This window comes from Meles meles, chromosome 1 (assembly GCF_922984935.1).
Source record: "Meles meles chromosome 1, mMelMel3.1 paternal haplotype, whole genome shotgun sequence".
NCBI lineage: Eukaryota > Metazoa > Chordata > Mammalia > Carnivora > Mustelidae > Meles > Meles meles.
In genome coordinates this window covers 135,554,968-135,568,725 of record NC_060066.1, presented here as the reverse complement: position 1 = coordinate 135,568,725, position 13,758 = coordinate 135,554,968, and the positions used below count along the sequence as shown (strand labels likewise).

General features: G+C 39.3%; 1 protein-coding gene and 1 non-coding gene across 2 annotated transcripts in view; one reads left to right on the top strand and one right to left on the bottom strand.

Moving 5' to 3' along the window:
• The window catches only part of ALG14 (ALG14 UDP-N-acetylglucosaminyltransferase subunit), a 90,944-nt gene that overhangs the window by 28,369 nt on the left and 48,817 nt on the right, over nucleotides 1-13,758 (bottom strand). The window lies entirely within an intron of this gene.
• On the top strand, nucleotides 1,323-1,427 carry LOC123928244. Its single transcript, XR_006815649.1, has one exon. It is a non-coding gene; the product is annotated as a U6 spliceosomal RNA (small nuclear RNA).

The window sequence follows — 13,758 nt, the reverse complement described above, 5'->3', positions numbered from 1 at the left end:
CCATTCCTAAATAGTGTAAGAATGAATCCCAGAATGTGATCATACAACTGCAGCCTCTTTTGTGTGCAAGATAATTGATCAGCACCTTCCTAAAGTGTAAAGGTTATGAAAGACAAGGAAAGACTAAAGAAATGTCACAAAGTAGAGGACTGAGGAGCTCTGATTAACTAACTGCAATGTAGTATCCTGGGTTGGGTCTGGAACAGAAAAAGGACAATGGTGAAAAAAACTGGTAAGATCCAAATAAAGACTGTAACTTAGTTAATCATACTGTACCAGTGTTAATATCTTGGTTGTGATAACCTAACACTAGTGGAAGCTAGATGAATGATATATAGGAATTCTCTACTATTTTTGCAACTTTTATGTAATCTTTAAATGATTTCAAAATAAAAAGCTATAAATTATAGTCTCTGGACTTTAATGGGCACCTGAAAGTATAAGCCAGATAATCAGAAATAGTAATAATAAACTTGCAGTTATAAGTCTTAACTTTGAATGACCTTCAACATTCACGAGGAGGAAAAAAGACAGTAATTTTGTAGTTAGTGCCTCTATAAAGCAATTTTCTCTTGCACCTTCACTGCCATTCTGGCCTTATATTTCTTCCCAGATCAATCCTCCCAATGCTTTTAACTCAATCTTCTGGAATGGACTTTACATAGGAAAACTTTCCCAACATTCATATCTTCTTAGATAACCATCCCCTTCAACTGTTGCCAAATCAATGTTTTAACCCAGACTGTTCTTTGAGCTTTGACAGTACAGCCACTGGCTTGCTGGATGTCCCCACTTCCAAAGGCAGCTGAAATTAAGCATGTATCTAAAGTGAAACCTTCATTCCACTCATTTACCCAAATCAGAAACACAGGACTCGGTCTAGACTTGTGCTCAACCATCCCCATTCCCACTCCTAAGGAGTATCTTGGTATATACTGTAGTACATATCTTCCATCCACTAAAGTATAAAGTTGAAATCTAGCCATCTTTATCACTGATACACAGTGAACTTGTACCCAAAAAAGCCAAAAGAGATTGTGGAATGTAATACTGGGAAATTCAGAGCATTTTCAATGTTGAAAATGTATTTTTGGGGCGCCTGGGTGGCTCAGTGGGTTAAAGCCTCTGCCTTCGGCTCAGGTCATGATCTCAGGGTCCTGGGATCGAGCCCTGCATTGGGCTCTCTGCTCAGCAGGGAGCCTGCTTCCTCCTCTCTCTCTGCCTGCCTCTCTGCCTACTTGTGATCTCCATCTGTCAAATAAATAAATAAAATCTTAAAAAAAAAAAAAAAGAAAGAGAAAATGCATTTTTTTCCCCTTAAATTCTCACTTTGACAGCACTACACCGGAACTGCAATAATACAGAGAAGATTAGTATGGCCCCTGTGCCAGGATGACATGGAAATTCATGAAGTATACCATATTTTTAAGAAATTATACCAATTTTCTGCAATCTCTTTTAGAGGACAGAAGTAGAAGGAATTCTTCCTAACTTACTCTATGATACCAGAATTACCCTAATACTAAAACCAAACACATTACAAGAAAAGAAAACTACAGACCACTATCTCTCATGAAGATAGATGCAAAAGTCCTCAATAAAATATTAGTAAATCAAATCTAACAATGCGTGCAAGGCTGTCTAACATTCAACAACCAAATGATATAATGTATCATATTAACAGGCTAAAGAAGAAATATCACATGATCATACTGATGGAGAAAAAGCATTTGACAAAATCCAATACCCATTCATGATAAAAGCACGATAAAAGCATGATAAAAGCATGATAGTAAAGAAGGGATAAGAAGAACTTCCTCAATGTGATAAAAAATATCTACAGAGGGCTCCTGAGTGGCTCAGTCAGTCAAGCGTCTACCTTTGGCTCAGGTCATGATCCTGGGGTCCTAGGATCTAGCCCCACACTGGTCTCCCTGCTCAGTGGGAAGCCCGCTTCTCCCTCTCCCTCTGCCCCACTCCCTGGCCCCAACCACCTGCATAAACTCCCTCTTACTCTCTCTCTGTCAAATAAATAAATAAAATCTTAAAAAATATATATCTACAGGAAACCTGAAGCTAGCATACTTAATGGTGATAAACCAGAAGTCTTCCCACTAAAATCAGGAACAAGGCAGGGATGCCCCCTTTCATTGCTCTATTCAACACTGTCATAGAAGTCTGAGCCAATGTAATAAGATAAGGAAATAAAAGGTGTATGGATTAAGAGGGAAGAAATAAAAAAACTGTCTTTGCAGATGGCATGATGATGTATGTAAATATCTGAAGAACTGACCAAAAAATTCCTAGAATAAGTGATTATAGCAAGTTTACAAAATACAAGGTTAATATACAAACATCAATCATTTTCCTTTTGAACAAATAACATTTGAAATTAAAAACATACTATCATTTATATCAGTGCCCTAAACAATGAAATACTTAGGTGCAAATCTAACAAAATATGTACAGACCTGTCTAAATGAAGAAAATTACAAAACTCTGATGAACAAAATCAAAGGAGAATAAATAAATGGAGAAATATTCCATGTTCATGGAGAAGACAATTTGATATTGTCAAGAGGTCTGTTCTTTCCAATTTGATCTACAGATTCAAAGCATCCCAGTCAAAATCCCAGAAAATCATTTTATGGATATCAACAGATCAATTTTTAAGTTTAAATAGGCAAAAGATAGAGAAGAGCCATCACAATCTTGAAGAAGAACAAAATTGAAGGACTAACACTACCTCTTCAAGAGTTACTATAAAACTACAGTAATCAAGACAGTGTGGTATTGGTGAAAGAACAGATACACAGATTAAAAGAACAGAACAGAGAGCCAGAAGTATTGCCACATAAATAGGGTCAATTGATATATGATAAAGAGCAAAGGCAACACAATGGAGCAAAGCTAGTCTTTTCACCAACTGGATATCTACAAGTAAAATAATGAATTGTGATACAGATCTTATCCCCTTTATAAGAACAAACTCAAAATGTATTGTAGACCTAAATATAAAATGTAAAACTATGAAATTCCTAGAAGATAACACAGGAGAAAATCTAGGTGACCTTGGGTTTCTTGGTGACTTTTTAGAGATAACAACAAAGGTATGATCCATGAAAGAAATAACTGATAAACTGGACTTCAATAAAATAAAAAATTTCTGTTCTTCAAAAGACATTGTCAAGAGAATGAAAAGATAAGCCAGAAACTGGGAAAAATAGTTACAAAAAACGTATCTGGTAAAGGACTGGTAGCCAAAATTATACAGAAAACTTCTAAAACTCATCAACAAGAAAATGAACAAACCAATTAAGAAATGGGCTAGGGGTACCTGGGTGGTGTAGTTGGTTAAGCATCCAACTCTTGGTTTCAGCTCAGGTCATGATCTCAGGGTCCTGGGATCAAGCCCGGCACCAGGCTCCATGCTCAGTGGAGTCTGCTTGAGATTCTCTCTCCCTCTGCCTCTGCCCCAACTGCTAGTGCTGTCCCCCACCATCTCACCCAAATAAATAAATATTTTTTTTTAAAGAAGAAATGGACCAAAGATCTTTTTTTTTTTTTTTTTAAGATTTTTATTTATTTATTTGACAGAGTAAGATCACAAGTAGGCAGAGAGGCAGGCAGAGAGGAAGGGGGAAGCAGGCTCCCTGCTAAGCAGAGAGCCCGATGCGGGACTCGATCCCAGGACCCTGAGATCATGACATGAGCGGAAGACAGAGGCTTTAACCCACTGAGCCACCCAGGCGCCCTGGACCAAAGATCTTAATGGACACTTCATCAAAGAATACAGATAGATGGCAAGTAAGCATATGAAAAGACGTTCCACATCCCATGTCAGTAGGGAAATGCAAATAAAACAACCCATAAGAATGGGTACACACTGGTTAAGTACAAATAAGCAGAGCACAGAAGATGTTTAAGGCAGTGAAACTATCCTGTATGACATTAAAATGCTGGACACATGTCATTATACATTTGTCAAAACCTACAGAATGTACAACACCAACAGTGAAAGATAATATAAACTATGGACTATGGGTGATAATGATTTATCAGTGTAGGTCCATCAGTTGTAACAAATGTACCATTCTGGTGGGGGACAAAGATAATGAGAGAGGCTATGCCTGTGTGGGGGCAAGGGGGAAATGGGAAATTTCTGTGCCTCCTGCTGAATTTTGCTATAAACCTAAAACTGCTCTAAAAAATGAAATCTATTAAAAAAAAACATGAGAGAAAGAAACACAAGCTAGTATACTGGTATTTCTATTAGCTACGTATTAGCTAAGATAGCCATTAGCCACTCATTTGTATATTATGGATTTAGAAAATACCACAAGGATGAGTTCATTCTTTTTGTTATTCTAAGTTCTACAAAGAAAAGGAAGTTCTTGCTTACTGGAAGGGAAAAAAAAATATCAGAGTGTCATTCCATATTTAGTGAAAAGTTGTACAAAACTGGAAGATAGAATTCAAATTCCAAAAGGGCATAGCAGAAATAAAAACAAGTTCTTCATTATATAAACAAAGAAACTGAATAAAGTTAGAGGAATTGTTTTGACCATATATTTAGATTACTTTGTTCTGATCTGGCCGCACTATGATCAGAAAACCAACTCAGAAAAGAATGAGGGTTGGTGCGGGCATCTAAAACTTACAGATCCCAATTACTTCCATATAAAACAGGATTAAGATTCTCTATCATTCCTTATCAAAACTAAATTTGATTTACTATTTCAGTCTTCACTTTTAATGAATCAAAGTGATATAAAGTAAAAATAATGAAAACATTTAACCCAACTTAATTTAATTACTGTTTATCATATGAACTTTCATGTAAACATGATTTGGATCTTTTGGTGAATGTCAATGGTAACCCCAAATCTCTAGTTTAGGGAAATAATACCATCAAACTCAATCAGAAGTGGATTGGAACTAAACTTTTATGAACTGTTTTACAATCATTTTCTCTTATTAGAGTAAGCTACCATGTTACTGTAAGAGAGCTTGGTAAGATTTTGCTGCTCATTAAATAATTAGTTCTCTATATTTGTTACTAAGACATACAAATGCCAGATTTGGTGGTCCCTGAGGGTGTGTTAGCAGACTTAGGGAAAGTTCTAAGGGACCTCTAGTCAGGCAATATTCTGTAAATTAGTTACATACTCTATCATCATACACTGGGTTCCCTTCTTGAGAACCTCTATGCTCCAGGGCCAAGTGGGCCTCTTTCAAGCAGCCCTGCGTTGGCGGAATTTCCTAGTACATCACTTTAGAATCAAGAATCAAAGACTCTTGGGGTACCTGGGTGGCTCAGTCAGTTAAGCATCTGTCTTTGGCACAGGTTACGATCATAGGCTCCTGGGATTGAGCCCTGCATCTGGGTTCCTGCTCAGTGGGAAGCCTGCTTCCCTCTCTCTCACTCCCCCTGCTATGTTCACTTGCTCTCCCTCTCTCCATCAAATAAATAAATAAAATCCTTAAAAAAAAAAAAAAAAAGAATCAAGGACTCTTTTTTTTTTTTTAGAATCAAGGACTCTTAAAGCTGGAAAGAAACTTAAAGATCAAAAATGGTATCACAGGGAAAAGTATGATCTGGTAAGATGGTAAGATACTGTTCAACCCCTTCTTGTGTCTGCACTGTTGATTATATAACAAAACAAAATTAAGCAAACAACCCTGAAGAATCTTTCCCTTTCACTGTAAGTATTAGAGTTGCTATATGTATAAATATAGAATTGTCTCAATTTTCCAGTGTAAGATAAATAGCAGGCCATATTTGAACTTAACCCAAACTCTTATTTACTCACAATTTATCCTAACCCTTCATTTCTTCTGATGAAAGTAATTTTCCTGTGCTTTATAATAAAAACACAGCAACCAGAACCTGAATGTTTACAATGTTTTGCCAACAAATAAGGCAAACAATCCCCCAAATCTGAACTGGCTATACAGACAAAAGAAATCAAATAATGACTTCAGAGTTCCAAAACCAATTTATTGCTCTAATGAGGGCTACACTCCAACTTGGATATTTAACTTTTTTCAGGTCCCTAGTGAGTTAAATGTTTTACCATATATTTTTAGCCTGGAGTTATTTTTATTTTAATAGCATTGCTTTTAAATAGCTTTTCCTTAAAAAAAAAAAAAGAAAACAAACAAAAAAAATACCCTCCAGTCCTTCTAACTTTATGATTCTCTAATTGAATTATGTGATTCGATTATGAAGCAATGGTTCATTTACTTTGCCCAACTTTTATTATTTTGTGTTTAGAATCATTCGCAGAAATCCAAACTAGCTGATTATTGAATAAGTTCTAATTACTCCCCAGAGACTGTGAGAGCCTGGACTTTTTGGATTGTTCACTGTTGGCTGGGAAACAGGCTTCCTCTTGTAGTGCCCGATCTGCTATTGATTTAAAAACTGACCTAAAGGGCTATTTGTTCTGGGTTCTTTGAAGTACATTCGCTGCTCCTGCCTTCTGGAATCATTCTGACAGACATCCTGAACCTCATGCCATATTCTTTACAATGTAGTCTGTGCGGCTGGGAATGATGGGATAATGGCTCATTAACCTACTCTCACCTCCAAAAAGAGGGCCTGGGATTTAAAACACCTCCAAATAATCACTCTGGTGTTTCTGGCTTGAACCTTGAGGCAAGTCAGCTCAGTTCCCAGTCCACATGATCCCTCCCTCCTAGCCTTGGACTTGGGGCCATGCCTATCTCCTAGATTCTTCTTCTTTTTTTTTTTTTTAAGATTTATTTATTTATTTGAGAGAGAGAGAGTGAGAGAGAGCAAGCGATCAGGGGGTGGGGCAAAGAGAGAGGGAGAAGAGGGAAGCTGACTTCCCACCGAGTACAGAGCCCAAAGTGGGGCTCAATCCCACAACCGATGAGATCATGACCTGAGCCAAATCCAAGAGTTGGACGCTTAACTAACTTAGCCACCCAGTCGCTCCCTGTCTTCTAGATTCTGTATTCCTCTGAACATAAATGCCATCCATGTTTCATAGTCATCTCCACTATCCACAGTGCCCAGCTCATAGCAGTTATTCAATGAAACATAGTAACAAACTTGTGAATAATTTGTTTACAAATAATTATAACCATTTGTAAATAATAACTTTATAAAATAGTAACAAATTCAGAAATAAAAAACTTCAAAGGATAGTCATTCAGATTATAATCAGTAAAACCCTGCTCTGATATCTAGGTCTTGTGATTTAAGGAAATGGTAACAGAAAGCAATTTGACATTGATGGTTGCAGATCCTCTTAAAAATTTAAAAAAAAAATGATTCAATGAATAACATTTTCCTTAAGAATCATGGGCATTTTGGCAGAATGGCAGTGAAGGAAGACCTGAATTCCTAAGGGAGGGTTATGTTTCCTAATTCTTTTCAATCTGAAGGGGGCTGAGCACAGTTTTAAACTTGCCGTGGCACTCTTAGAGGAGAGGAGATCCAAGTTCCAGTGCTCTCTGATAAGTAAGAGAACATGGCACACCCGACTAGTAGGGGGGGAGTCTCAGTAATAAAGATGAGCCAGGAAGCAGTTCAAGGAGCCCCTAAATTCCACTCACCTTCAGCGGGATCAAGAGGGACAAGAGGGCAATAGTTAAGGAGGAGATATTTAGCTGACCAAAGAGGAAGACAGCACAGTGTTCTGGTGGAAGGTGGGATCAAGAGCTGCTACTTCTGTCCTGGTGTGTTCCAGTTCCCTACAAGTTAGTTATTAATCAAAGACCTCATTAAGCACCTGACACATTGCTAAGCTCCATAGTGGATCATGATAAAGCCAGAAGACTTAGGTTTTAGACCTTAAAGTGCTCAATGTAATCTGGGAAAGGAGAAAAATAATGGAGTGAAGATGACTAGAGAACAATTAAATGCTAACTGAGAAGTTGAAGAGGAGTTTAGAGAAGGGAAAGATCTGGATGGAGTGACAGCAAAGCAAAGCTCAGAAGAAGCTTCTAGAAAATGAGGAAATGAGTTATGTAACTGAGAATCGGGCCCATGCCGACGATCTCCTCCTTGAAAGGGGCAGATTCAGAAGGATGCCTTTGAACAGTGGCCCCGCAGGAGAAAGCGGAGATTCACTGGTAAATCGTGACAGACTGCTTTTGGAAGGGCTGGAGACTGTGATGAAAATACAAGAGAGCCAAAAAAGAAAGAACAGAGAAGCAAATAATCCTTGGTTGTTTTCATGCCTGAAGGGGCTCACTGTGGCATGAAAATCAACATGAAAACAGTTAGGCATACCACATCATCCAAGCTGGGCACTGTGCAGACATTCCTTGGCTTAAATTTAAAAATATTAACTCTTTGTTAGCCTCTCAATTTTTGGAAGAGAACATTTAACCTAGTGACAAAGGTGGTGGTGGGAGACCTAGGAACCTACCACAGAGGCTCCTTCTGCACATACCAGTTTTGTTCACATACACCATGAAGTAGGCATTATGGTCCCTGTTCTACAGATGAAGAAAACAAGTTTATGGAGATTAAACAGCTCACTTAAGCTTGCCCAAATATCAGAATGGCAGACCTAGATTTTAAACCCTAGTATGTTTGTTGCACAAGCCCATTTCCTCTGTTCCCTGTAAAGAGTATATACTTGGATATCCTTAGAGGGGAGAGAAATCTGTTTCATTTGTAGTATGGCCTAGAGCTGAGCCTGGAGCTGGGAGTGAAAACTGGTTTTTCTTGTTCATGCTTTGCTATTAGTCCCAAGACCCTGGATAAGCAGTTCCCCTCTTGACTCTATTATCTAAGCTTTAAAAAGAGAGTGTGCTGGGGGGAAGTGGGGGGTGCCTAGGTGGCTCAGTAGGTTAGGTGCTTGACTCTTGATTTTGGCTCAGGTCATGATCTCGGGTTCAGGGGATCAAGCCCCACATTGGGTTCTGTGCTGGGTGTGGAGCCTGCCTGGAGGTCTCTTTCTCCCTCTTCTTCTGCTCCACCCTCTTGCCCACATTCTCTCTCTAAAAACTTTAAAAATTAAAAATAAATAAATACAGCATGTGAGATTAAATTATTGCTAAGGTAATATCTGCATATGTTTATGGTTCAAAGTGTACAAGTGGATTCCCCACCAGGGGATGATTTACTGAGGAAGGGGAACATGAGGATCCACATTGATCTATATATTTAGAGATCTACAAAGATAATAATAATAATAAGTAATCTAGTAAATATTAACTATTCTGCCTCAGCAGCAGTGGTGGCTCCAAGACTTTAAATAGGAGAGGGCTCAGGGATAGCAGGTTTGCCCTGCTGCTGCGCACAGTAAGCCTACTGTCTTCACTTATACGGCCTGCATCTAGTTCTCCATGATGTGTATGAGACCGCCAAGTCACCCCTTCCCACTGCGACCACCCATTAAGGTCCTCAGGAAAAAGTATGAAGGCTGGACACAAACATGGTCCACTCATGGAACCCACCTAAGTGAACTGGATGTAAGAGACTAGAGAGAGTACATATCCTGGATGGGGAAGTCACTACTCAGCTCTGACTAATATCCTCTCCACCAATATTTCAAAAAGAGCCAGACATATGGGTTTTTGTGTAATCTGGAACACACTGATCAACTAACTACATGGTCCAAATACTGACCAACTAACTATATGAATAGGACAAAACATGTTTGAATCCACATGTGGCCCAAGGAACATCAGTCTGCTTTGGAATTAGCTGATAAAAAAGAAAAGTCAGGAGACCTGAAGAGTGCTTATCTTAGGAATAAAAAAAGGGCTCATTGAAGTAGACAAATAAAAGACACTCAGAAAGACCTTATCCAATTCATATTTGAATGAAGTTCATCAGTAATCCATAAGCTCTTACTTATCTAACTCTCATAATTCTTATAATTTAAAAAAAATTTTTTTTAAAGTAACCTACACACCAAATGTGGGCCTCGAACTCACAACCCTGAGACTGGAGTCACACGCTCTACTCCCTGAGTTAGCCAGGCACCCCCATAATGCTTATATTTTTGGTCAACAACTATCAGCTTCCTATAGCCAACAGCAAGAAAGCCCTTACAACAAAGGTGAGTGTGCCAGGTTCAGGACAGAAAAAAATGGAGAGAACTGTCAAAAATGAAAACTGGGTTCTATTTCTCAACAGACCTGAGGGAAAAGAATAGTTTCTGCAAGAGAAGCTGACCAAGGTAGCTGCCCAAGAGTGGAGGTTAAGAGGCCAAACCCCAGGATCTTTGTAAAGAAAGCAAGGTGGAAGAGGATGTCAAGAGGAAGATGATCCCAATGGGAGGTCAGAGGTGTGAATGAGGGAGAGGGAGAAAGAAAGAATGGTCAAAGTATGAAGAGAGACAGAAGGGAGAAGGCTATTGGGTAGGGCAGGATGGGAAGTGTGAACTGAGCTTTTGGTTGCATGTATGTGAGAGGTAAGTGTTCCTTAAATAAACCATGAGGAACCCCAGACAGACTCTAAGAGCTAAGTCACCATCTTAATTTTAAGAACATGTTCTGGGCTCCCACTCTATCTATGACCCTATGAGGTCGGGAGGTGCAAGGAGCGTTAAGTCATCCTGGCAGGAGGGGAGGAGGAGTTAGTGGTTCTGAATGGCAGGGAAATCACCTTCCTCGTGGAGAAAGTGGCCTGTTTAAAAGCAAGTAGATCTGCGTGGGTGCTCCTTCTACTGTTCCTCCTCTTCCTCTCCTTTTTTTCTACTGTTCTTATTCCCATCTGATAGGGAGGAGAAGCTAAGCTCAGAGAGGCTAACTGATTAGCTTCAAGTCAATTACTGACAAAGCTGAGAGTAAAACCCAAAACTGATTGCCAGGATGACATTTTTTTTTCCTCCCACACCACAACTAAGGTATGACAAACAGATGCAGACCAGAGAAAACAATACTATTTAAGAAAAAAAGTAAAACAAATAGGGGGAATTCTTTATGAAACCTATAAAAAACAAACGGGGCACTCTTCTTGTGTGACCTCATGATTGGCCATTGGCCACACAGAGGCCCCTCCCAGCTCCCATAGAGAGGAGGGAACTCCACAACTCCAGCAACTCCCAGTGCCCACCCCACTCCAATTCTGTCTTCTTCTGGGAACTGTGAGGAATTTTTTCTTCCCATGAGACTTCACAGAGGTGAATCATGGCTCCTTGAAAAGCTGAAATGGGGCAGTTGGCTTGGGAGTAATAAAACAGCACCAGATCAAATCCCCTGAGCTCTGGGCGCTGCCTCCACTAACAAGACTTATCTACAAAATCCTGCATTGTGTAAGCAAATCTTTTGAAAAACAGCATCTGGAGTTTTCAAGATGTGGTCACAATTGATCTGAGCATGTGACACCTGTCTTTACAGAAAAGCAATTATTTGGCCCATAAGAGCAAACCTGTTTTCACCAACTGTCAGCTGTAAACATTTAAAAAAAAAAAATTGCTTTGTCAAAGAAAATGTGAAATCAGGAAGACCAAGAATGCAAAACGGTATTCTGCTAACAAATGGAATTTGCTGCCCTTTGCAATTCTACAGCTGATCCCACCACAGATTTCATTCTTTATGACAGAATATGGAAATCTTGACATCATAAACATATGAAACTTATAAATCTGGTATTCACATTTCTTAAAAGGAATATGATCAGTCACAACGTGTTCTTTCTGTAATTCAAAGGTCTTATCAGCAGAGAACTTCTTGTTATTTTTAAGAGCGTGCAGTATCCGTGCAAGCTCTCTAACCTGTTTGGAATCCAACCCTTTCCACTCCCCTAAACAATAATGCTGAAATATCTTTTTCTGTAAGCCACAACAATGTTTGAAATTTGTAAGGTGTTTACTCATTCCCCCCTCAGTAAGCCTAGGATAATCAGTTTCCTCCACCCTGACTGGAAGGTCCTTTTGAAGAATAATTTTATAATTATTTGCCACCGTGCCTGAGAGAAAATCAGTTTGTTCTTTTGACCCTGTGAGAAAGGCTCCATGGAAGGTGAGAAGCATGCGGCTTATGTCTCCTATAAAATGCTGTCCTGGTGGAAGTAGGATCTTAAATCTCATGCTCCACATAGAGAAGTAGTAAGTTTTCTACAGCTGATTTAACTTCATACATGTCTAACACTAGAAAAAGAAATCCAGGGGCACCGGGGTGGCTCAGTTGGTTAAATATCTGACTCTTGATTTTGGCCCCAGTCATGATCTCAGGATCATGAGATGGAGCCCAGAGTCAGGCTCCGCACTCAGCAGGCAGTCTGCTTGAGATCGTCTCTCTCCCTCTCCCTCTCCCTCTCCCTCTGCCCCTCCCCGTCCACCCCCACACCCACGCTCTCTCTCTCTCAAATAAATAAATCTGTTAAGAAAAAGAAATCCATGACCAGTTGGTTTCACTGTATTCATGCCACAAAAAAATAAGGCCACAAGAAAAAGAGATCACTAAAAAGCAACTGCCAAAGAAGAAATGCTAGCCTAAAAAGGTACAGTTTTACCCACTGACTTGTGCAGAGAGAAACAAGAAATCCAAACGAAGACTATGAAGAAGATGGCATTTAGTTTGCAGAGGCTGTTACAAAACAACTGAAGGTTTTGGAGTTGGGGGGGTGGGGTGAGCCTGGTGGTGGGTATTATGGAGGGCACTACTGCATGGAGCACACTGGGTGTGGTGCATAAACAGTGAATTCTGGAACAATGAAAAAAATTAAATGAAATTAAAAAATATTTAAAACAAAACAAAACAGCGACTAGGCATGTATACATGTATGTGTGTGTGTGTCTCTCTCTCTCTCTCGCTTTCTCTCTTATAAAGAAAAAAGCCCTAAGTGATTCCAAGACACTTGGGCATTAAAGAAATGTTCATGAAAATGTTTTGGAACCCAATGTAGGTGGTGGTTGTACAACACTGTGAATGTACTCAAGGCCGCTGACTTGTATACTTTAAAATGGTTAATTTTATGTGGTGTGAATTTCATCTCAATAAAAAAAAATTAAGTAAAGCAACAATATTCTGCTTAAGATGAACGAGAAACCTGCCATTTCCTTTTACTTTCTTTGACAAAGGCAATATTTAGCACTTCAGAAGTGCACTATAAAAAAAAATCCTTAGATGAATTCCAGGAACTAATTCAGTGGGTGCAAAAGTTAACGAAGGAGCAGCTCACCAATGCTTTTTTTCCTTTTTTCCATTTTATTTTTCCCACCCCACCTAAGTAAGCTTTAAGCAGTCATCACTAAGCTTTAATAGTTTCTCTGGCTCTTTCCTTCCTATATCCCTCCTCCCCACCTTCTCTTTACTAGGTGCTAGGATTGCCAAGATGAGTAACACACCTTACCTCTCCTCAAGGAGTTCACGGTCTGCATTCATTTCCAAAAACTCTCCAAGCTGCTTCCATACCAGCACTGGTTCTAGCCATCTCCAAATCTGCAATGGGTGCACTGGACTTGACTTGCCACAGCTTTCCTAACTAAGCATTCCCATCCCATACTCAGTTATTTGTGTTCTCTGTGTTCCCTTCTTTTCCTTCTTCCCTCAGACCAAAGGGAGATTTTTAAAATGCTAACTAAAAACGGCACTTTATTGATTTTCAGATGCTATAAAAATAGAGCTATCTGGATTCATTTGAAACTTTAAAGTAGGCCCTTGAGAGCCTCTGAAACTGGGACTGGCTCTAGGAATCACATATTTAATTGAAGATCATTTCAAAGATTTCCTTTCTCTTTATCCCACCCCTCTGTTCTCATTTAGCCAGAAGGGCCTCCCACCGCCCTTTCCCACAAGGCCAGGGCTCTCCAAGTTCACTGC